Source organism: Elephantulus edwardii, unplaced genomic scaffold (assembly GCF_000299155.1).
Source record: "Elephantulus edwardii isolate Elephantulus edwardi_28Jun2011 unplaced genomic scaffold, EleEdw1.0 scaffold00189, whole genome shotgun sequence".
Taxonomy (NCBI): Eukaryota; Metazoa; Chordata; class Mammalia; order Macroscelidea; family Macroscelididae; genus Elephantulus; species Elephantulus edwardii.
In genome coordinates, this window is record NW_006399939.1 from 3,012,442 (window position 1) to 3,036,893 (window position 24,452).

The 24,452-nt window shown below is 45.2% G+C and overlaps 1 non-coding gene across 1 annotated transcript; it reads right to left on the reverse strand.

The window, feature by feature from the left end:
* Positions 1–21,216: 21,216 nt before the first annotated feature.
* TRNAM-CAU lies at positions 21,217–21,288 on the reverse strand. Its single transcript has one exon. It is a non-coding gene; the product is annotated as a tRNA-Met (tRNA).
* Between the last annotated feature and the right edge of the window lie 3,164 nt (positions 21,289–24,452).

Genomic DNA, 24,452 nt, shown 5'->3' on the forward strand with positions numbered 1-24,452 from the left:
GGGCCACCAGTTTAGACTCCACCCATATCTAGTGACCTCATCTTGACTCAATTTTAGTTATCAAAACCCCATTTCCAATGAAGGCCTCATTAAATAGGGGCAGTGAGTTAAGACTTGAACCTATCTTTTTTTTTTTTTTGCAGGGCACAGGTCAATCCACCATAGCAGCTATCAGGATAAGCTAGCTGTACAAGAGTATAGGCAGTGTGGAGATGGTCATATCTGACCTTACCAGCTCCACGAAGGGTGACTGACTATCCCCATCAACAACACCCACAATCCAAAATCAATTCCCGTAATGTCAAATACTGTCTCCCATGCTCTCACACCTACTTCTATTAATCCCAGCACTAATCCTACTGCTCTACTGGGTCAGAAATCTGTTGCAGTGCCCATACAGATCTCACAGAATCATACTCACAGTTGTGGGGTTTGTTAGAGAAGTTCAGGGTCAGCTATGAGTCACCTCTAACTTGATGGTACACAGCAACAATACAACAGGGAAGTTAGCAGATTACAATTCAGGTTAACAGTAGGGTACAATCCCTCAGTTCAGATACTTATTAAGTGTACAGTTCTTCAGCCCAGACAGCTTCTCTAGTGTGTTCACAGACTCTTTGGTCTTCAGCCTCATAGTCTAGGTCTGTGTTACAGAAGTCCCTCAGTGTACTGTCGTCAGTTACGATGTCTTCCCTCAGTCCTTCAGCAAGCTTGGATGAAACCTCTGGCTCTGGCTCCATGGGACAGAGGTACCAAGTTAGCTCTGTCTCTTGTTGATCTCTGCTACTCTTGTGTAGATCCCAGCCTGTAGGAATCTTTGACCCTGAAGGATGCACACTGTGCTCTCTGCTTCCTTTTCCTTGCTAGTAGTGAGACCTCTCACTTTTGCTGCTAAATCCACTCAATTTAACTCAGTAGGATGGAGAAAACGGACCATTCCTATAATGTGATTGCTTTATACACATCTTATTTTACATTTTCTCCCACTTGAAAGTCAAAAGTTGATGGCCAGGAAAATAATTTGAATGGTGAATCCTTGACACCATGCTAAATATGCACAGTTTTGCTCTGTTTAAATGACTTGGAGTCCCATCATCCTGTTTGTGAAAGGGGGAGATAACATTGTTGCCTGAATATTATAAGGAATAGTTTTAAGAATATTTTTGGAGACACTAGCATAGGACCTAGCATATTAATAAACAAAAATCTATGCTTTCTTGCCTGCCTTTGTGTACACAATCCAGAACGTGCTTTCCTTCAACTCTGGTCCCTATTGGTTTTTCCCTTTGTTATTACTCTTGTTTTGTTGGGACTTTTCTATAGACCTAAACTGTTGAGTCAATCTGTTCCAGTCCCTTTCCTTTTCTCTTCCTTTCTTTAACTTCCCTTTCAATGAATGTTTTACCTTGAGACATCCTGAATTGTCTGGTAAAGCTCATGCTTATCATTTCCTCACAGTCCCACCAGGACAGACACTCCCATCCAGATCAGTGATCGCTAAAGGAGTGCTTGAATCAACTCTTCTGACCCTTGCAAGCCTGGAAATCCAGGAAATGTGATGCTTCCAGTTTTAGAAATGGTCAAGCTGGAGTCTGTTGAAGAAAGGAGCATTTAGTGGACTCACTGAACTTGCCAACAGGGACACAGACAGGCAGAAACTATGGGCTTTGGGGGCCTTGACATTAGCTTCCTTGTGCCCTTGCTCTTTCCCCCAGTTCTTTTAGCTCCTTATCCTGCCACCAGTGTGACAACCCCATGGCTACCCTTCCTTACCAGTTACAGCATCATTGGTATTCAAATAGACACGTTACATATCCTTGCTCAATTTCATGCTTAGTGAGTTTGTTGAGTGCCCACTGGGTCCTGTTGTTAGGAGGATGGTGGATTTCTCATTAATAGCCATTCAATGTTGCTTCCTCACCTTTAGGGATGAGGCAATAGTAAAGGCAGGGGGGTGGTGGTGTCATTATGATTATTAATAGGAACAATAATCATGTATGCCAGGTACTCTCTGTACAAGTTGTTCCACACAATCTGAACACATCTGCATAACTCTTACGTTCTCTAGCCCTCATTTCACACATGAGGAAATAGAGGCTCAGAGAACTAGTACAGCTAAGTAGTAACAGGTAGAGCTAGGACTCTAATCCAAGTCTGTCTGCAGAGCTTGCACTCTTTCAGCTTATTATTCTTCGTGTAATGTTGATTGGTAGGCTAGGTTTGTTTATATATAACCCACCAGTATCTTAAGCATGCAATTGAGACCCTACTTCCCTTCAATGGCTCTTTTGCCTTAAGGCTCAGCAGTGTCCTGTATGTATGTGCAGAGTGATTACCACCTGGAAAGATTGAAGGGGAACCACATTGTTTGCTGAGCCTCTCAATGTAGTAGCCATGGATTTATGTATATGATTCCTTCCATCATTCCCTCTTCATTTTTGCATATTAGATCTTGTAGATCCTCCTGACAATCATTCAATATAGTCAGGGCTGAGATATTGATTTCGTTGTGTACCAGAGTCAGAACCAACCCAAGGCTGACCCTCCAGTGGGTTTTCAGAAGCAGTTAATTGCCTGGGAGGAGATTGCCCATCCTTCTCCTGTGGAGCAGCTGGTGGCCTTGAACCGTGTGCCTTCGGGATTGCAGTGTAGCTTCTAAAGGAGGAATTTAAGGTTCATTTGACTGAAATGATCTTTCCCCAAATTGACACAGCAGTATTTTGGGGGCAGTGCCGCCTTCTGGAGGCTCTGCCAAGTAACTTACTCTCCAAAGGAATTGGAATTGGTTGGGATTTCAGTTGGGGCCCAATTCAATACTTTTTAATCAGCTGACTCTGCTACTTCTAGGGGTATGAGGGTCCTGAAGATAGCCATTCAGGGTGCTTCTAGACCAATTTTTCTGTTTTCTGTTCCATACTTACCTACTCGATCAGTTTCTTTGGGGCCTAAAAAGTGATTCATCTGTTTCTAATTTCAATCTGACTCTTGTAGTTGGATGGTGGTCCTTGTCTCCATTGCTAGGATCAGAGTTCATTTTGTATGAAGGAATGTCAATATAAGAAGAGATCTGTGTCCTATTGGCATTCATTGTGTAGCTCAGCTTGGACCTGGAGTAGAAGTTTGGAAATCTGATGGAGTTATTATTTTCTCTGAAGCTAGAGGTGGAGTTGAGATGCTGTGTGGACGCAAGAGTGATTCTTAGGGGGAGCTTTCTATGGTGATCTAGTTGGAGGAATGAGGTCAATCCAGAACATAGACCTCGATGGGCCTCTGGTGAAATGTGGGGCGGGGGGCGGTGACAGGGGAAGCTTGGTTCAAAATGAGCTGAACTCAAAAGGCTGAACAGATGAATTCTGAAGGAGGGATCTAAAATGAAGCAAAGCTTATTTAAAAGTTTAGGACAGCACCTGGTGGCTACTCAAGAAAATCCAGTGGTAATTTTGTTGGAGCTAAAAAACCACCACAGCCAATTCAAAAAAGAAAAAAATTCCAAACCACAGCCAAGAACAGAATTTTCCGCTAGAGTATAGTTTGTGTGCCATCCTTGAATCTTCCATCTTTAATGAAAGCAAACATGGACTAGTCAAAGGCCGTCACTGTATCTGACTTTGGAGTCAGTCAAAGCTGGGTTTGAACCCTGGGTGCCACTGTGTGTGTGTATGTGCGTGCGCATGCCCGTGTGCACGTGCATGACATTGGGCAAAGTCATGCCACTTCTCTGAGCTTACTTCTTCATTTGAAAAATGGAGACTTTTGGAGGGGGAGGTTAGAGTTGTGTATCAGTGAAACAGGTCCTTAAATATTCAGCAGTTGAGCTGTAAAATAGACTGCACTCAGACAGGCTTAAATCGCTCCTGAATTGGGGGAAGATTAGTCTGCCAGATGTTTACCCTAAGAACTGTGTTGGAAGTTGCATTGCTAGCTACAGGTGTTTGTGGGAGGAATTCCATGGAATCCGTGTGTCAGGGGTCCTTGTAGTTAGATCTTGACTTAGTTAGTCTTAAGGGGATAGTAATCGGCCGTGAAAAAGATATCAAAGGTCCCTAGTGCCGAATCTCTTGGGATGTTGTGATATACTCCAAGCCCCTGCATCCAGAAGGACTGTCCGGGGACGACAGGTTCAATATGTGTCTGTTTTCTTAAGCTTCAGAATTCTGAGGAACCGCTTAGAGGTCACCTCCTAGATGTTAGGTGTATAGCCTTTAGAGCTAGCTGTCCCATCACCCCTAGCGCTGTCTTTTAGATTTTTCAGACACTTTCTGCTCTCAGGTTACTGTGGCTTCGTGTGTGGCTAGCTGCTGGAATCTAGCCTACTGGATCATACCCCTTCTTTGATGTTTTGTGATTAAGAGGAGAGCATTTGAGATTCTGTTCCCACTCCCGACCCAGATGGTCACCTGCAGAGATTCTTTGGAGAAGTTTCTTGCCTCTTTGTGCCTTCCTAATGCAAAGCAGCAGGGAACTCTTTGTTTTGTTTTGTGCCCCTTTCTTCAAATTCTTACCCCAAACTCCCTGGGTCGGGCCAGACTTTCCCCCCTTAAGATGGAGCCAGGGATCTCTATTGGGGCCCTAGTACCTTTGTCTCCTCTATCTCCTTCCTGGAAGGTTGCAGTCGCTCCCTTAGTGGTCTCCATCTGCTGCAACCCATCTTTACATTGTTTCCAGAATTTGTTTCTTCACGAAGTTACCTATTCATAGAATGTCTACCAAGGTCAACAATCTCTGTTCCCCAGAGCTTTTATATAGTCTTATCAGTGGCCCTCATTTCTGATCCTTCTATTTTTTCCCTTGAAGTTAAACACCCGAAACTACAGCTTCAGTGGTCAGGAGTCCCCTCGGAGGGGGCACCCAAGCCTCCAGGAACCAGGGGAATAGCAGCAGAGATCTCCTGCCTGCCCCTCCTGGCCTTGGTCTCCAGGCATGTAGCCCTAGTGCTTCTGGACTTGTCTCCTCCTCTTCTGATTCCCAGACCTTCACTGCTGAGCCTCTCTTCCCATGGCTGACTGCTTCACTCTGGATCTTCCTGCAGCTTTGTCTTGGGCTCTGCAGGCCCTATCGTATGACAGCCTACGACCTTTCTTGCTTTGGCTTCTGATCACCCTACCCAGCCTTCTTTTCATTCCTCATTTACCTAGTCGCCTCCTTTGCTCTTTGTACGTTTCTCCTGTATCCCAGAGCTGCCTGGAAGGCCTTTCCTCTACTTGTTCCCCAGGAAAACCAGCTGCACTCCCTTCCAGGCTCAGCTCAAACACTCCCTCCTCTGGAAGTCTTCCTAGATTTTTCTTCCAAACCATATTTCTGCAACTGCATTAGCTGCAACTAAATTGACTTTGCTGTGAGCTTTCGACCAGACTCTGAACTCCCTAAGAGCAATAACTGTGATTTTTTTTTTTAGCTTTTGACTTTTTAGTGCCAAGTTTAGGGTCAGGAATATAGGCACAGCATACACATTTAGGGAGGGAAGGAATTTTTAGCCACGGTCCTCCTCTTCCAACTCAGAACCTGGGACTGGAAAACAGGGGAGGAGGTGGGTGGGAGCTGGAGTAGGGGCACAGAGTGTAAAATGAAAATAAATAGCTAATTCTTCCCAATAATGCTTGACTTCCTATTCCACATTAATTATAATTACTTGCTAGGAAATAGGGTATTAATCACGGTGCATGGCAGGCACTTCTAGGGAGCTGAAGCACAATGGCTGACTGCCTGGCCGCCAATGTGTTCAGAGACTTCCATGAAGAAGGAGCAGGGGCTGACCAGAATGTTGTCTCAGCAGCTCCTATCAGCTAGCGCATTCTCTGGATCCAGGGACATTCTTCTACATGTACATAGGAGGGTTTTATGCAGATTCTGTAAGGGGTAGAGATGTGGTTATAGGTGTAGTGGGGGTATCGGTAGTTCTCAGGGAACACATAAACTCAGGTCAAAATATGAGACCCAGTTACCCTTTCTTTTAATGTTTCTAGGAAGGTATAGAAGTGGATGAGATGTGAGCTCTGCCACCTCTCCAGAGAGCTGTTGTGCACAAGTTCTGAAGAAGGGGCAGATCTTGACTGGGCTCTTGCTTTGACTTCACTATTTCACTACTAACTGGTGGTGTGACTTGAGCAAGCCCCTTGGTTTCCACCTTCATTCGTGGTAGGGTGGGAGGGGGGCAATTTGATGAAACACAAGCAGATTAAAAAAATCAAACCCCAAAGCACAAAAACAAAAAACAAAGACTAAAGCCCTCTGCCTTAATACTCTGCACCATTCATACCTGAGTTTAGAAAAATATTACAAATCTGGTCTGGAAAACAATGTATTTGGATTTTGTAAATAAACAAGTATAATTTTTAAAAAAATTACTCATTCTTGAAGAACAAGCTTGAGGCCGTGGTCTACGTGGACCTGCCATTGCTTTTTCCAATGTCAGGTGGTGTTCTTCGGTCTATTAAGTTAGGGTTCCTGTGTCTCACTCATCGGGCTTATTGGATACTGTCCCATGTGCAGGTCATCTGACTTGCTCTGGCCCTAGGACCTTAAAGCCATTGCTCCCTCTATTGAATGCTTCCCTCTTTGCCCCAGATAACCACACAGCTGGCTGCCTCACTTCATCCAGATATTTATAAATAGCACCTTTCCAGAGCTGCTGTCTCTAACCATTCTATGGGGGAAGGTCACTCACTTCCTTTATACCCTTTTTCACTTAGTATTTTTTTGCGCTTATCACTGTTGAGCATTTTGTACCTTCACCAGGTCCCTCTTTTGCCCCTAGGAGGGCAGGAACCTTCCTTTGCTCCCTGTAATAACCTATAGAATGACATGCAGGTGCTCAATGAATTTAAGTTAAATGAGCAAGTAATGAAGGGATAGGCTCTTCTTTGCCTCTCAGGACAGTTTTCTTTAAATTAAGAGGGGGGGAGTAAGTGGCTAAACAGCCCCAGGTTTGGGGAAATTTTTGGTAACTTGAAGCAGGGCTCCCTTCTAATTGGCTGTTTGCTGAGTGAGGCATGCTGCATACAAAACAAAACGCTTTACCAAGGCTTGCACTTCTGGTGGCATTTCTGGGGCTCGGGAAACTTGGGGCATTTGCTCAGGATCACACAGCTGGGAAGCAGAGGAGTTAAGATTTGTGCCCAGGGCTCCCCAACTCTAAAGATTTCTTTCCATTTTCCATGCTGCTGCTTCCCTGAGGAAGGAGAGAGCGGGAGGCACTGGAGTGCTTTGAGGCCAGACCTGAGTCTACAGCCTGGTTACCCTGCTCAGCTTTATTTGCCATCTTGTTTGTCTTCCTCTGCTTTTTCCTTGTCTCCAAGTCCAGAGTGCCCTCAAGCAGCCGCTTCTCTAGAATGTTGTTAGACACCATTGAGTCCCATATAGGTTATAGCGACCCTATAAACCAGGGATCTGAACCCTGCCCTACTGTGCCTTTTCACATTCCAGCCTTGGGAGTCCCCTAGACCCATTCTCAGCCATTGATCTTCAGCTCCTTGATTGTCAGTGAGAGAGGGCCCAGTTGGGGCTGACATCTTCTCTTGGTTTTAGCAGTGCCTCACATGGCTTAACCTTTTTGGTCTGGAATGTCTGCAATGTCAGGGAAGCTCAGAAGGTCCCACCCCTGCCATAGCTGTGCTGGGGGGACGGGGAGCGGGGGGCTTGAAGAACAAAACACAGGAAAGGGCAGGAGGGGGACAGCTTGCTTTGATGAGGCAGAAGAATGAATGTCCCTGGATCCCCAGCCGCCTCTCCTCTCTTCTCCTGGACTCCACCACCACCCCCTGCACTAGGACTCTTGGTAGTCTTTGATGGGTGACACCCTGTAGTGCTACCATTTGGGATTACTTTGAATGTTGAGGGTTTTTCAGACCTCTTGAGGAAGCATTAGCAGCATCGAGTTTAAAGGCAGCGCAAGAATGTTAGGTGACAGTCTGTGTTAAGCTCTCTTATTTTTTTAGAGCACTTCAGAGGGGAGTAATGGGAAGACAGGAGCTCAGGTGGGCCCTGGTGGCCCAGGCACTGAGAGACATCCTGGGCCAAGTGTCTTATGGGCCAAGCTGGCAACCTGAGTCTTATCCTGGCCCCTAGATGTGACACTTCCCCATGATACACCTGTGCAATATGAGTGGACTTGCCTCCTCTTCTGAAGGAGGGCTTCCTGGATTCAGGAGGGGTGGGGTGGGGTGGGGTGAGGAGGGAGGGAGAGAGAGAGCAGGCTGACTGGGGGGAGAGGGGCAGAGCTAACTGGGAAGAGGCCTGTGGCTGCTGCCTCTGCCCTGAGGAGCTTGAGGCACATCCTGTCTACTGCAAGACTTTTCTGCCTCCAATTAACCACTTGTGTAGTTTTATAGAAAAAAGGCTGGAGATAAGGGGGAAAATCAGCACTGTCTGACTTGATTTCCTCCTTTCTAAAGGGTAGGTACTGGAAGGGTATAGTGAGATGAGGAGCTGAGTCCAGGGGGCTCCCTGCAGCTGAAAGGGGGTGGTGGTCAAAGCCAGAATGGGCAGCAGCACCTCTGACTTTGCTTCCTCTTTCCAAAGGCAGGTACTAGAAGGGCATAGTGAGGTAAGGAGCTGAGCCCAGGGGCTCCCTGCTGTTGAAAGGCGGGTGGTCAAAGGCAGAACGGGCAGCAAATATGTTTGATTAGGAATGGCTGGCCAGCAGGTGGGGAGGTGTTGGGGTGGGGTGTCAGGGGGCTGGAGAGGAAGAGGCAGCTGGGAAGCCACCCCAGAGGAACTGGGCAAGAATAGAAATGTAGGAAACTGGACCCAAAGACCTTGAGGGGAGGAGAAAGGGAGAGCAGAGGTTGGGAGCTGGAGACTGGTCACTTGCCAGACAGTAAGCTTGCTTGGCCACCTCCTCAAGTCTTCCTGCTCGTGACTCAAGAATGAGGGCGGAACTAGGGGCCAGGTGAGAGAGTGTATGGATGAACTATACAGACTTGCTCGGTTTGGTTGGGAATGGTGACAAAGAGGTAATAACAGCCCCCTGGAGCACATGGCAGTGGGGGACCCATGCCTCCTCTTGTTCCTCTCATTTCTTTTTACTTGAGATGTGAGCCCACGTGTTACCCTCACCTGGTAACTCAGCAAATTGCCTCCTTTCGGCCCTCAACCTGGCATAGTATCTGAGGTCCTACGCAGGTCCCTCACAGGCTCCTCTGCGACAGTGAAGGACACACTCCCTGTCTCCAACACCACTGTGCCTCTCTGGTGTCCTCGATCACCTGCTCCCTCTTGACTTTACTCTTCCCTTTTCGGTTTTTTCCCTTGTGGCAAGCCCTCCGTCTTCCCTGCTTCTCATTTTTGCTCCCTTTTTGCATGCTTCCCCCCACTTGTGTTTACTTGGAGGCCTGTGCACAGAAGAAGACATAAGGGAGCAAACCCAGAGCCCATTGCTCCGAAATCTGTGGAGCTCCCCTCAGGCTGCTCTGTGCTGTAGGGAGAGAGAGGAGTGTGCTGAGTTTTTTCTCTCTATATCATGCACTTTTCCTCCTGCCATTGAAGTTCTCCCCATAGTACTTGTATATATATCAGCAATTGAGCCTGAAGATTTCCCTTCGTCGTTCCTTTCATCCAGTTTTTCTGAGCCTTTGCTTCCAGTTTTTCCACTCCACTCTGTCTAACGGGCCTCTTAGTGCCTGGCTCTTGACCAGTGTTTTGGGTGATAATCTCATTTTGCTTCTACCTCGGCAGTGATTCTGCCTCACTTGGAGCGTGGGCTTTTCCCCAGATATCTACCTGCCAAAGATGCCCCAGGTGCAACTGTTCCACTTCCCTTGGTTTTATTATTCTTTTTGCCAGAGGTAACCAAGGCTTGCCTGCTGCCCATCCTGTCTTTAGCAAGTAGCCAGGGAGATGGCACTTTTGGGAGGAAGGCCTCGATGGCACCTTCTTAAAAAAAGAGGCAACATGGTAACTCCAACAGAGTCAGAACCCCCCAAGGTGACCACCAATGTGACTCTTGGGGGAAGTGGCTTCTCTTTGGCCACATTGTGAAGTGTAATTTATTAATGTGCTCTATAACCCTTGTGCCTCGGGCTCTGACCAGGCAAAAGCCCCTCGACTCAAGCTGAGCAGGTATATTGCAGGGAGACAAAGGACCCCAGTTTGTCACAGTCCAGTCCCATCCATATGCACCCAATGGAAGCTCTTTCCCCAGCCTCCCAGGCAGCATCTCTGACCAAGCAGATCCCTGTACTTGCCTTGAAGCGCAGACACTGTTAACTTCAGAGTTAACAAAGGTCAGGTTCCTGGGAAGAAACCTGTTTATAGAAAGAGATGTAAGGTCCAAATCAAAATGGAAAGGATGGATAACAGCTTCATGCAAGTGAGATTCGGAAAGGGGCCAGGTATCCTTAGAGGGAAGAAATGCCCCAGTCCAAGTTCATGAGCAAAACAAATACTTGATGTTTGCTTCTTCTGTGTTTGATCAGGATGTGTTGAAATATTTAGTCTTTGGTTCTTTCTCATTCATTTATCAAGCCCAGATTGAGTGGCTTCTATGTGTACTGGCCACTGGGTGGCTTAAGATGAGGTTTAGGAAAAGAGCATACTTGGTTCTTCTCTTTAAGAAGCAGATGATCTAATGGGGGAGATAGGAGCAAGCCGTCATGTCTGCCTGGAGGGACTCTTCACAGGAGAATATATGGAATTTCAGTTTGATCTTGAAGACAGTGCAGGGCTTTGAATTGAAGAGGTATGGGAACAGGGATTCTAGGCAGGATAGACAAAGGGCAGAGTGCAGTGCTGGGGATTAGAGGAAGGAAAAGGGGGGACAAGGGGGGCTTTTCAGGGGTGGAGTCTCAGGTTGTTGTTTTAAAGCAGTCTGAAGAAGCACCTTCTTGTTAATACAGGAACATGCTGGTGGGGTGGGATCACAAAGGCTAAGGAAGGAAGATGACAGAAGGAATGTTGAAAACGGATGCAAACCTTATGAGGCAGCTGGCCGCCAGTCCATGGCTGGCCAGAACACTACTTAGGAAGCGTTTCTTCAGACTGAACACCCTTTTGATGTTGGGCACCCACCTTGTGAGAAAGTCTTGCATTTAGAGAGTGAACGGAGGTTGTGATTGTGAAAACACTTTGTAGATGATTGAGTACTTAATAAATAAGGTACTTACTCTGTGCTAGGAATCTTTTTCTGGACTCCTCAGGATTCTTCTTAACAGGCTCCTTCTTAACAATGTTATTACAACCCCTGTTTCAAAAGTAGGAAAAGTAGGCATTGCAAGTGAGTGACATTCTCCCAGGGTCAGAGTAAGTAGGAGGCAGGGCTCCAGTTGAACCCAGCCAATTTCTAACACCCAAACTCTCCTCAGTATCACTGCTGCTTGTTCCAGGTGTGAAGAAAGGCTCAGGGAATGGAGGTCACAGCAGAGCACTAAATGGGACTCAAAACTTGGGTCTTTTGTCTCTGAGGTTCAGAGCTCCTCCAACCTCCTACTGAGGTTGGAAACTGATAGGCTGTGAAAACAAAATATTAGGGAAAAGGGGGCATGGAAGATACACGAGGGCACCAAAGAGAATTTTTCTCCTTACAAAACGTGATCATTTGCCAAGGGTTAGGCCCTATGGAATGCCTTCTTGAAATACGTACAAGTCTGTTTTTGGTTTCTCATCAACTGGAGGTCATTCAAATTTAGGCTTCTGTTCTTTTGGACCTGCTCATTAGTGCTGTGAGCTTCCACTACCCTGTGATGTAGGCAGGATTGAGGGTGTGGGCTGTCCATGTATGAGGGATGAAGTGTCTTCCTTCAGGGGAGTTGTGGCCCTCAGGGACTCTGGCTGGGTCTTCATCCTGGGGCTGCAATCTGTGAGCTCTGTCATCTTGGGCCATTTCTTTCATCCTTCTCTGCCTGTTTCCTCATCTGTAAAATGGGGATAATAACAGACCCTACCTCCTGGATGTGTTGTGAAGATTAAATGAGTTAATGCATGTAAAGTGCTCAGAACATTGCTTGAGCCTGAAAGTACCGCCATTTGAACTTCTGCTATTTCCCCACCCTGGACTCAGCACTTGCCTGGACTCAACACTTGCCTCTTCTAGTCAATGCTGTCAGGTGATGCCAGCCCCTGGCTTCTCTCCACAGCGGCATTTACTCAGATGTCAAACTGAGCTCTGATAGTCACGTCAAGATGATAGCTACTTGGAAGTCACTTCTTAGGTCTTTGAAATAACCCGGTGGCCGGGGTTCCTTTCTTCTGGTTTTCTCATCCTGCAGCTCTCTGCCCTAAACCCAATATTCTACAGTATTTGAATCCCCCAATCTGAAAGTTATATCTGGTGGGTACCCTGAGATTCTGTAGTCCAGGATGTCCCCTTTTTTGTGGGGAGTGGAGTGGGGTCTAAGATTGTGCTGTGAGTTCTCTGAGGGTAGACCCAGAGCTCACTCTTGTCTAGGCCTTCCTAGCCCTTTGGGTTGCCTTCACAACCACCAGAACTTGGCATTGGTGGTGCCTTTCATGTCTGCAGCCTCACAAGGCAGAGGGGAGGCCACCTGGGTTGCCAGCAGAGGCTTAATTGCATGTATAATATAAAGTGTGCCTAGAAAATACTCCTTATATTGGTTTCATTAAAAAGCTGCTCGGCACCTACCTGGTAGGTGGGGGAAAACAAAGAAGAGTCTGGACTTTTATTACAGGTGCCTTCAAACTAGGTAGCCTGCAATGCCACAATGATTCAAAATAGTGGCAACTTCTTCCTCCGTAAAGTTCATATCATCCTCACTGCAGCTGACTGCTGACTTGAGGCTGCTTGCTGCAAGTGTGGGCTGTGTAGTGGGGGATCCTGGAGTCCATTCTGGTGCGTGGAGTCCTGCGCGTGTGATGGCATTGTTTCATTAGTCCAATAGTTTGCTGCTGTTGACAAGTTTAGAAACTCCTTGGGAGCAAGGTATATTAAATGGATGAGATAGGGGCTCCAGCATCCTGGAAATTGGGCCCTAGGTCTTGTCTTTTCAAAGGTCACCAGTAAAATAGGAATGGTCCCATCTTGACAAGGGTTAACATGAGCCCTGGTGGTGTTGTTACATGTCATCTGTGAGTGACCTGCAGCCCCTTAGATTTCCCCCCTGGTGTTGAGAAGTGAAAAATGAAGCTGCTGACTCAGGGCTGTCTGTTAATTTAGTCAGAAGACAAGTATACCCTACTAGTAGATGAGATACATCTTTTAATTCTGGCTTGACAACTGAAGCGATAAATGCCTGGAAGGTGCATATACCTCTTCACTTGCTCCAAGTGGCTTCAGATTTTTCTTGGAAAATCCAACCACAACACTGAAGATAAGTTCATTTTCCCTAAGTGGTCTATCTATCCCTAAGGATGGAAGTCCCTGAACATGAATTAGGTATTATTGAATATCAGTTTTTGTAAAGGCCTTGTGAAATCCACCTATGTTAAGACCAAGTGGAGGCCAGGAAAAAGGGGGTGCAACTTTCTCCCTGTGTTGTACATGCCCTTTGTCTTTAACATTTTGTTTTCAAGTGTCTTCTTCTCTTCTCTTGACAGATTCCCAGTAGGTCCCCATTCTCCTCATGTGGGAGCTTATACTCGAGATCATTAAGGAATTGGGCATCACCACTTGCAGTCATGAGGGTAGTGTTCAGATCCATTCCTATTCTTGGAGAGTCTCTTTCTTTGTGTTGGGAAGGAACAACCTCCAGTCATATTACGCTGATAAGGGAGCAGAAAGGCATGCTAGACAAGCCAGAAAAAGGGAGAACAGGGGCAGAAAGGTGGTTTTTCTGTTGCCATTCTTGTTTAGAGGAAGGCAAAGATGAGTGTCAGGGACACGTGGTGATGTATTCATGGTCCCCACATCACCAGAGTCGACAGTGAAGGTGTTGGCCCTATTTTCCCCACCATTTAACCTCTTCCTCCTCCTCCAGATCTTTGAGTATCCACACTTGCGCTCTATCTGGGAATGGTCTTCTTTTTCACTCTAGTCAAATCCACTGCGGTTTTATTTGGGGTACCTCTGAGGGAAGCTGCTTTGGCCAAGCACCACGGGAGGCACGGGCGCGCCTCCAGCCAGGCCCGCTTTTACCCTTTAGGCGCAAACGATCGCTCCACTCTCACTACCCCGGCTGGGATGAGCACAGACGGCGGGGCAGGACGGGCCCACACGGGAACGACACTGCCAGCTGGGCCTCAGACCCCAGAGAGGCGACCCGGTGGCGCTCCAGGGGTACCGCAAAGGGGCCGGTCTAGGCGCACTCGCACAGCAGCCCATGGGGGTTGGGGATCACGGACTGGGCGGCGGCGGGCGGGGAGGAGCCGGACACAGAGGGCATGACAGAGAGACGGGCGAGGGAGGCCCTCCTGGTCAGAAGACCCCACAACACAGCATGAGACAAGGGCAGGCGAGCGAGGTCGGGCGGGGTTGGGCAGCCCTGCCCACCACACACAGCCGGCAGGTGGGGAGGAAGGGCGCACGGTCCCATCCACTGCAGTGGCTTAGGCGCGGCCCCGAGGAGAGAGTAAGACAGCACATCAGTCCGAGAGAGCGGGCTGCTTTGAGGAGGGCAGCCGGTGGCTGCTGCGAAGGAACCAGGTTCACATCTCTTTGACGACCTATCACTGACTTGAACACCTACTGCATTTCATGCCCTGTGCTGGGTGTTCCAGGAGTGACAGAGACACTCCGAAAGAGCTTAGAGATCGGGTGGAACACATATGGGTCCCAGATAAAGTGATTAAGAGTGGGATAAATGCTGTAAAAGAGGGAGAAATTCCCGGATGTTGAGCAGAGGATGCCAGAGAGGGCAGGCTGGGAAGATGGATGGTGCTGCTGGCTTGTGGAAGGCCTTGACAGCCATGTCAGGGAGCTTGGACTTTGTCCTGTGAGGGGCCACACAAAGCTCAACAGAGGCAAAGTGACTTGCCCAAAGACACACAGATAGTTTGCAGTAAGACCAAGATTTGAAAATCTCTAGGAAATTCACTCAAGGAATTTCAGTAGGAGTAAAAAAGTGATCAAGGACCTTCTTCCTGGATCAGAATATATGTGAGTTCCAATTATTATGGGAGATGCTCTGTGCTGGAGCAAGGGAGTTTACTCTGGGAAATGATTGTAAATGTACCTGTACTAGGGTGTACAGAACGAAAGAAGTGGAAGGATGTCTGTGATGTTAGACCTCTTTGAACTTCCCATAGTGCTTGGCATGGGTTGAGTGTCCACCAGACCTTTGAGGTACAACTTTATCAGTTGCTTCTATAAAAAGACTTTGGACACCCATTCCTTACCCCCACTGAATGATGGAAAAGAGAATAGGCAACAGTTCAGAGTGGCTGTGCTTCTGACTCTTGGACTGAAACTAGCTTTCAGCTATCTCTCTGGCACCCTTTCTCAACTATTTATCCTCAGTTGCTTACTAGAAACTCCAGAAAATTCATGCTTCAGTTCACCCTCAGGGAACCTCTAATCTCTGAGTGGAATATGCATGAGGGAAGGGAGAATGAGAGCCAGTGACCCTCCTGAACTGATATCATTCTCTGTCAAGAGAGCCATGTAGGCATGGAGAGAGAGGATGTTAAAGAGTGGCACTCAGTTTCAAGCTTCTTCTATACCTTCCAGGTGAACCTCCATCAGCAGTTTTGTTAGGAGGACAAGGGAGAGATGATAACACAAGGCCTTGCTCCTACCACACCAAGGCAGACAGACTTGTTAGGGAAGACTGTGGCATCTCAGAAGGGGTTTGGACACCCAGTAGGCTGTACGGCAACCAGAAAAATAAGCTTTCTTCCCTTCCTTCAATTCTGTGATGAGCACAGATGAAGAGCACCAATAATCGCCAGGAGGTTTGGGTCTGAAATTTTGTCTTGCTTAGTAACTAACTGGGTGACATTGGGCAAGTCACTTAACCTCCATGGGACTCAGTTTGTTCAAATGAAAATGAAAAACTCTTGAAGACAATGTTGTAATACTAAGAGGGAATCTTGGGCTTATTTCTTTAAGAGGATAATCTCTACATGCAAATTTGATTGTCAGAGATGTTTGTGAGAAGTTCTACCTGTGAGACTGAGTGGGAGTGGAAGGGAGGGGGTTGGGCTAAATGTCTTTGAGGAAATCTCAAGTCTTAAGCAAGGTCCTTAAGAGAAAAAAGAGAAAGATGAAAGTAAACAAACAAATCACTTCCAGATTTTACTTTTGATACCAACTTTGAGCCAGAGCCAACCAATTTCAGGCTCATCCATTTCCCCAAACATGAGGCTTTGTTGGAGAGGAGAAAGTGAGAAAGGCAGCCCAAGGATTGGGGTGGAGGAAGTGCCCAGAGCACCTTCATATGCATGAAAAAGAATGATTTCTTATCTAGAACCTGGGCTAGGGCAGTAACCCAACCTTCCAGCTGGTTTTCAGATATTCCTTTTCAAATTCATTCAGAACATCTCTTAAAACAATGCTTTTCTGATTAAATCCCCCACTCTTCCCACAAAAACAAAAGAAAAACCATTCAGCTCCTTACAAAACTAAAAAGAAAAACAAAGCCAGTTGTAGGCTGTTCTAATCTATAATGGCTTGACTCTAGCTGCTTCTAAGACATTGTCTCTAATTCATTGATTTGGCAGTCTTCCTGTCTTGCAAGCTATGATCAGTATGGGTTTGGATTTTTGTTTTTGGGTGTTTTTTTTTTCATGCATATGAATCTCCACAATTAAATTGGATGCCTGTTGATTCATTTAGAATATCATTTTAACAAAAATATATTGAGTCTTTATTGTGCACCAGGCAATGTGCTACTTTGTGTAAAATAGTCTGTAGTCCTTAAAGTATATTTAGGTCAAGAGACAATGATGGGACATAAAGACAGAAAATGGCAAAAGTGTGTGTTATTTATGAATACCCTGCTAGGAGACTTATACAATGGCCATATAGTAGTAGTTCTGGAACTTTCACAGCAAAGGTGATATTAGTACTGAGGGCACTCACCTGGATACATGAGAATTGACTAGGTAGATAAACAGGTTATTGAGTTCCTGTTAACTCAATGCAGTTTTCAAAAGTCTTAGGGAAGAGAGAAAGAGACCTGAGTATCATAGAGAAATGTAAACGTTGGAAGCATGGAATCTATATAAGCATAGCAAGCTATAAAACTATGTTGTTATTGTTGATTGCCTTCGAGTCGAGCTTGACTCGTAGCAACCCTATGAACAAAAGGCTTGAACCTATAGGAGCAGAGAAAAGTCACATCCTTGATAGCTAAGATTTTCTTGCTGTGAATCTTGGCTTGCATAATAGGAGCTCCTGAAGGCCCAAACTTTTGATTGAGTGGTAAGTGATTGTGGTAGAGATTCATATGGTGTAGACTCCCAGAGAACCATTTGCAGACACCTAAGAATGATGAGAATCTGAGCTGTCTATAGCAATAGAAAGGAAGGAGCGAGGGTGGATATAAATGGTATAGGCAAATCTGATGGCGAGAAGATCTTCCGTTGTTCTTCTTTTCTTGAACTCCTCAGCCCCTCTCTCTGAACCGAAGTCACAATATCATAGAGCTGGAAGGGAACTTAGATGTCACAGGAGCCAACCCTTCTTCCATTACACAGAATAGAGTGTAAAGATTGATAAAGCTGTTGGAAATGGGCAGGACCCATACTTAAGCCTGTAACAAAGCTGCGGATAATATTTGGCTCTGTGGTGACTTTGCATCTGAGGATCACCAACTCTCCAGTTCCTGAAAAAGAGTGAGGATCCCATCCTATTAGATGGCTATGTGTCCAAGTGAGGCCTGGGTAGAAGGAAGCAGCCCACCTTGCCATGCTATCTTGGTTCTATTGTTAAGAATAAGACCAAAACTCATTTGAAAAGGTGAAAGTAGTAGAGAGCCCTTGAGTTCAATGCTAAGAATAGCAGTAAATTATAGATAGATGTTAAATTAAGTTTGAAAACTACCACATAAATGTGTAAACAGAGGTCTCCCGGGAACTTCCTGAAAAATAATCTGGGAGTTAAAACATGATGACTCCCCAACCACTCAACACTGGAAGAGCTAGCACTTTCTGTGGGGGAGTACTTCAGCATTATTTTTGGAAAATAAATTCTGAAAGATAAATTGGTGGTCAATGACTATGGGCCATGGTATGAAAAAAAGACTAATGTGTGTGTGGCTTGTGAGGATTTTACATGCCTGTAAGGCATGAATGAACATAACTCTCCAAATTCCTAAAGAAGGACACTGGCCCACCCAGTGATTTCATTTCTTGACTACTGTAATTATATACCCATAATGTGTGTTATAGGTAAAGAAAAAAGGCAACCAAGTCCTGGATTATGATACCATAGGTTTAGTGTAAATTTTGTGCAGCCTCTGACATGTTTCTTAATAGCAAAGGTCTTAGACACACTGTAGATTGCTTATGTTGGCTTTAACTTATGTTTTACCCACAGTGTTACCTACTATGCTATATCATGTCAAAGGGAAGGGGGAGCTTGTCCCAAAGTAGGTTACTTAGATTTTAGAAGCAGTGGTTGAAATAACATTGTTGAAGGAGGGAAATCACCTCCAACGGATGCAGAGTTAAAGAACCTGGATTAAATATTCCAGGTGTCACCAGCTGTGCTAAGCCTCATTTCTTTGCTTTTTTTTTCCAAAAAAAACCCAACCCTAAAATTGTAAAAAACATATATGGGGAGCCAGAGGGGTAGAAGGGTGAGGATGGATAGGCATGAAATTACAGGTCTGAACAATTTGGTGGGTGGAGGGAGTGGGTAAAGAAAATGAGAAAGCTCCAAAAGGGACCAGAAAAGGCAGGGCAATAGTGGGCATAGTCCAATGGTAATTAACTTTTTTTTATACAAAAAGATTGTCTTTTTTTATTTGTGGGTTTTCCATTTGGGAATAGGGGCACAGACTCTGCCTGCTTCATACTGATCAAGGGTGTTGAGATGAAGGGGAAGGGAAACTCACTTTAACATTTTACTGGTGGTCTTGAGTTGAAGCTGCATGCCTTCTTGTTCAGTTAGAAGGTATTTTAATGACATTTTCTGCCCTCTGGACTAAAAGGTGTTTGCATGGATGAGTCCAGTGGGAGAGGCTAGCTGAAATTTGAGGCTCCATCCTCCTTTGCTTTCTTGGATGGTAGTTATAGTTCCCTTTTGTCTCTGAAACCGGGCTCAGGGTTCAGGTTCTGGAACAAGACTCAGTGTTCAGGTTACTTATAGGAAAGGGAGCAAACCTAGAGAGAACAAACTTGTGAGTTACAAAGAAAAGGGCTTCAGAGGTGTTACTTACAGGTGTACTGGGGAAAGAGGTGGAGGAAAGTGGCTTAGATAAAGCTCCTCATATACACCAGGTGGTTTTCCCCAGGGGCCAGGTGGCTCTGCCCTGCTAGGTGGCTCTAACCAGGGGCCAGGTATCGCACCCCCCTGCCCCCCAAGCTCTTTTGAGGTCTGGACCTTGTACCCTACCGGGGACCATAACCAGGAACAGTACTTCTGGCTCTAGTGCCACCGTCATTGTCCCTTTCCTCTCCGCCAAGTGGTCTAAATGGAGAAAGGGCTTCTAGAGTGTTGAACAGACCCACTCAAGGTTGAAAATATAATAAAAGCAGTAGAACAGGACTCAAACCAAGGTTGTCTGAAGGCAGGCTGTGAGGTGGTGAGCTCCATGAGACTCTCGAGTTGGCCATCTTTTGTCTTTTTTTTCCAAGCAAAATCCTGCTGAAGACCATATTAAAAACGTACAGAAGAAAATGCTCCGGTCTCAAGCATGAGGCACTTCTGCCTGCCAGCTGTGCGTGGGGCTCTTCCCTCATTTCTAAGCTAAAAAATAAACAATGCTTCTGCTGTAATGTCATTTTTGTAATGAAATAAAAAAGTAATTTATTAGGAATTGCTGTTTGGTATTTGGTAAGGTGATGATGAAAATTCAGAAGGAAAAATAGAGACACATCAACAAATTATCTTAAGTGGATGATGTATTTGTATGTCCAGTGACTTGTGGTGTTGGTGTCTTTTATGAGAAGACCTCTTTCTCTGGTTGATTTTGGCTTGTGTGTTTCATATTGATATAAAAAAAGAACAAATGAGTCATTTTTCACCATAATAATGGTCTCATCTTTTCTTTTTGAAGTTGCCCTCTTGTTATGGACCCTAATATCCTTTGGAAGAAGTATCTTTATTAGTGTATGAGAGCATGCTGTCTTGCCAGCCTCACTCGCCATCTGCGATATCCCCTTTCTGACAGCAACAAAAAGCAAGAGAGGTGACATATCAACTGCCTCAGTTATTAACACTGATGAGTACACTAAGTCAGATCAGCTAAAGAGCAAGAGATGGGCTTGTTCTAGATTAGGAGCCAAATTTGAGCTTCTAAGCTTAACCTATTCCTTCTTACCATAATCCATGTCCTTTCCCCTGGGATCCTCGCCATTACCCTCTGCAGAATAACCTTCCAAGAACTTTCCTATGCCTGCTCTTCTTGTTCTGTGCAATATACGAAGACTTAACAGTGACAATCCCTTCTTATCTCTTATTTGGGTTCCTAATTATCTTACAGATCAAGACATGTATTCTTGGGTAATGGGAGTTGCTTATTCAACTCTATTAGTTCAGTAGTCTCCTACTTCTTAATATAATCATTTAAAGGCAGAAAACAACTTCCTCCTGCTCCAAACATGTATATAATATTCAGAAATGTTTATAAGATACCTTTATTTTTTGTTTTTACCCCTCACATGAGACTTGTCTAATGGATCCTCTACTAACCTTGACTAGGCCTCTGCTTCATAGTCCTTATCACCTTCTACCCCATATTTCTTTGCTGAACAATCTCCTTCTGTGTGATTGACTGCCGCTGAAAACCTACTGGAGGGTTAGCTGTGAGTCGATTCTGACTGTACAGTACATAACAACAACATACATGTCAGTGCCCTCCTATAGTCCTGTTTAAAATAGCTTTATTGGTTCATGCCAAAAAAGTATAATAATAGAGAACATGGAGAACCTCACTTAAAAGGGTGTCAAAGACTTAAACTATAGTGTCTGAACTGGTTTAATGGATTTACTTTATTCATTTATTTTTTTTTAATTTTATTTTTTGTGTGAGTGTACCGTCAAATCAGATCTGACCAGTACAGGAAGAGATTATCCCTCCTTCCCCGGCAGAGCATCTGGTGGATTTGAACCGTGCGCCTCTGGGATTGTAGTTGCAGCTCCTTGCCATTAGGCCACCAGAGCTCCCCAAGATGAGTTTTATGAGATGAAGTGCTTGTTCCCAGATTCAATTTTACAAACAAGCTTAGTAGAGGATGGTTTCGATCCATCAACCTCTGGGTTATGGGCCCAGCACGCTTCCGCTGTGCCACTCTGCTTGACAGATTTTCTTTTTTTGGAAGCAATGTTTGAGAAGTGTGGATACTATCTAAAAGAAAGATCCATTTCGTCGCTAGCATCTTCATGAATTTTATCTAGAAGGCAGAATACATTGAATAGCTAGTGGATTCAAACTGTCAGTCTTTCAGTGAGCAGCCTGCTATACTACCAACACACCTTAAAGAAATAACTGATAAGACAACCACAGTCACTTGTATTAGCTAGGATAGGGGGATGTTTGGTCATTTTCGTGGCTTTGAAGGGCATCAAAGGCTAACTGATAGCCATGCCAATACCTGTCGGGAGTTGCTTTTCTCTTCCTCAGTCCTCTTTTGCTCAAGAGTAAAGACAGACTGCAGGACATTCATCTATGAAATCCAGGTTCACCTCTGCCAACATCTTGCTATTCATGAGCTGGAGTCTGTAGTTGGACTATAGGCAGGCCCCCCTGCTGCTTTTGTGACTAATCTGACATGGCATCGAAGATCTTGGATAGAACATATCAGTCAGATGCAGCACAATGCTTAGGGACAAAGATTCCTTGTCATTGTCTCTTGTGGATAGGTAGACCCTGAAGACACGTGATGAAAATCCAGCCAATGACATCCTCCAAATCAAAAAGGTCTTTAGAAATCCAGATGGCTCCCTCTTTAAATCTAGTTGTATAATGTTCTACTTGTGCCTATATACACTTTTAATATTACATAGGTACAGCGGGAAAGGTTCGTAAATGCTCTTGTTAGTTAGCTTAGGAGAAATTAAGGACTCTCTGTTCATCCTTGACAAATCTAGTTAATAATCTTAAACTGTGTTGTTTGGCCTCCAGAGCAAAGGCTATCTAATTTATGACGTCTACTAGGGTCAGAGAAGTTCTAGACCAACTTTTCCTGGTTGAATCACCCCTCCTGTGGGAATTATCGTTTGCATAATATGCATGAAGAAAGAATGAGCAGTCCCCCTTGGGAATTCACCCAGGCAGCCTAGTCTTGGCTCTTTTTACAAGTTTCTGGGTATTCCTTTCAGGGAAATAGGATCCACTGGCAGTGTGGTAATTTTCAGTATCTGAAAGCTTCTAAAAATTATCCTGAAAACAAAGGAAAAGTTAGTTGAGGCAAATGGGTAACTGCCTGATGTCCACGTGAGAAATAATGTGCTGCTGGAGCAACCAGCCGTGCCAGGAACATCACTTACCATAGCAGGAGTGAGCCAGATCCCTCTCCCTCTCTCTTTTGAGGAAGAAAGATTTGCTGAGTGAACGTACCAGGATGATATGTCTCTAAAGAGTAGTAAACAAGAATTGTCCCACTATTAGTGTCCATCCCTGACAGTCCAAGTTTTGTTAAAAGAATTAATGTAAGAAACTGTGCTGCAATCTCAAGACACGTGGTTCGACTCCATCAGCTGCTCTGTGGAAGAAGGATGGACAATCCCCTCCCTAGAAATTAACTGCCTTTGAAAATCCACTGGAGGGTCAGCTATGGGTGGGTTCTGACTCGATGGTTCACAACAACAACAGCAACAGTAAGCAGAGACATATTCTTGGTGTGGGTGCAGAGTACAATGTTTTTAAATTTGAGATTTATTATATGAAGGAAATTTAAGAATCAGGAGAAGTTTTAGAAGGAAATATACTACCTGAATCATTTAAAGAAGTGGTCATTAAATATCACCAATAAAGTGTTAAGAGCAGTAGCTATGGACCAAGAAAAAGGGTTGGTTCCCCCCACCCCTTTCATAGTGGTAGCAGACCTTTGTTGTTATGTGTTAAGTCTTGCGATCCTATGTACAACAGTTTTGAATTCTGCTCTATCCTGTGCCAACTTTATTGTATCTGACACACGTACCCCCTGTTACCCCAATCACTGAACCAGTCCATCTCTTTGAGGGTCTTCCCCTCCTGTGATGTCCCTTCACCCTCCCAAGCATGATGTCCCTCTTCAAGGACTGGTCCCTCCTTACAACATGCCCAAAGTATGTCAAACAAAGCTTCAGAATCATTGCCTCCAAGGAGCAGCCTGGTTTCATCTTCTCTAGGATGAACCTGTTTGTTATCCTAGATGTCCATGGTATGTATATTCAATACTCCAGCACCACAGCTGAAAGGCATCAATTCTCCTTCTAGCATTCCTAGTCATCGTCGAGCCTTCTGATGCATAGCAAGTAATTGCGAAGACTATGACCTGAATCAGGTGCACCTTAGTCTCTAGACTGATATTGTTGTTCTTCTGAATTCTGGAGAGGTCCCTGACAGCAGACTTTCCCAATGCAAATCCTCTTTTGATTTCTTGGCTGCTGGTACCAAGAGTGTTGACTGTTAGCTGAGCAAACTGAAGCTGTTAACAATCTCAGTTTCTTCACCATCTGTCATGATGCTGCCAGTTGGCTCAGTGCAGACCTTAGGGGTGGGGTGGGGGGTCAAAAATAACATGATTATGATAAGGGAGATTCTATAGAGAGTCGTCTACATAGTTAAAACAAAAAAAATTACACAACCTAACGTCCTGTTGCCTAGTCAATTCAGCCTCAACATCCCTCTATCTAGTTTCTGAGGCTGTAAATCTTTATGGGAAGAGATTGCTTATATTTCTCCCATGGAGTAGCTGATGGATTTGAATCGCTGACCTTTTGAATAGCAGCACAACACATGGTGCACTGCACCACCAGTGTTCTTTTAAAAAGTAAGATAAAAGAACATGCCAAAGTACAAAAAGAGACAAGGCGCGTGGCTGTATAAAAAGAAAGGAAAGGAAAGGGATGAAGACTCGAACCTGAGATTGTTTTGGAGTCCCACATTGGAGTTGTCCACTTGGCTGCTTCCTTTAGACAGAAGTTGACCATTCCCCCACCCCCACCCACACCCTAGTCAGCTTTTTTTCTGGAGAATATGTAAAACTCCTCTGCTGGAACTCTTGCAACCAGATGAAAAGTCAGTAGTTAAGTACATCTTTTCAGCTGGGAAGCAGAGATCCAAGTATTAACACCCTAGAGACTTTCACTGCTGTGTTGGTTGTTAACAGTACATGTAAGGTCTTCCGAGGCTCAGAGCCAGTTTTTGTCTAGTTATTTCAGATCACCAGAACGCCAGGCCGTCAGGTTTCAGATCACACAGAGGTTGCCTGCGTGGTCTGCTGAGTTGCAGGTAGTTTCAGATGTATACACTATT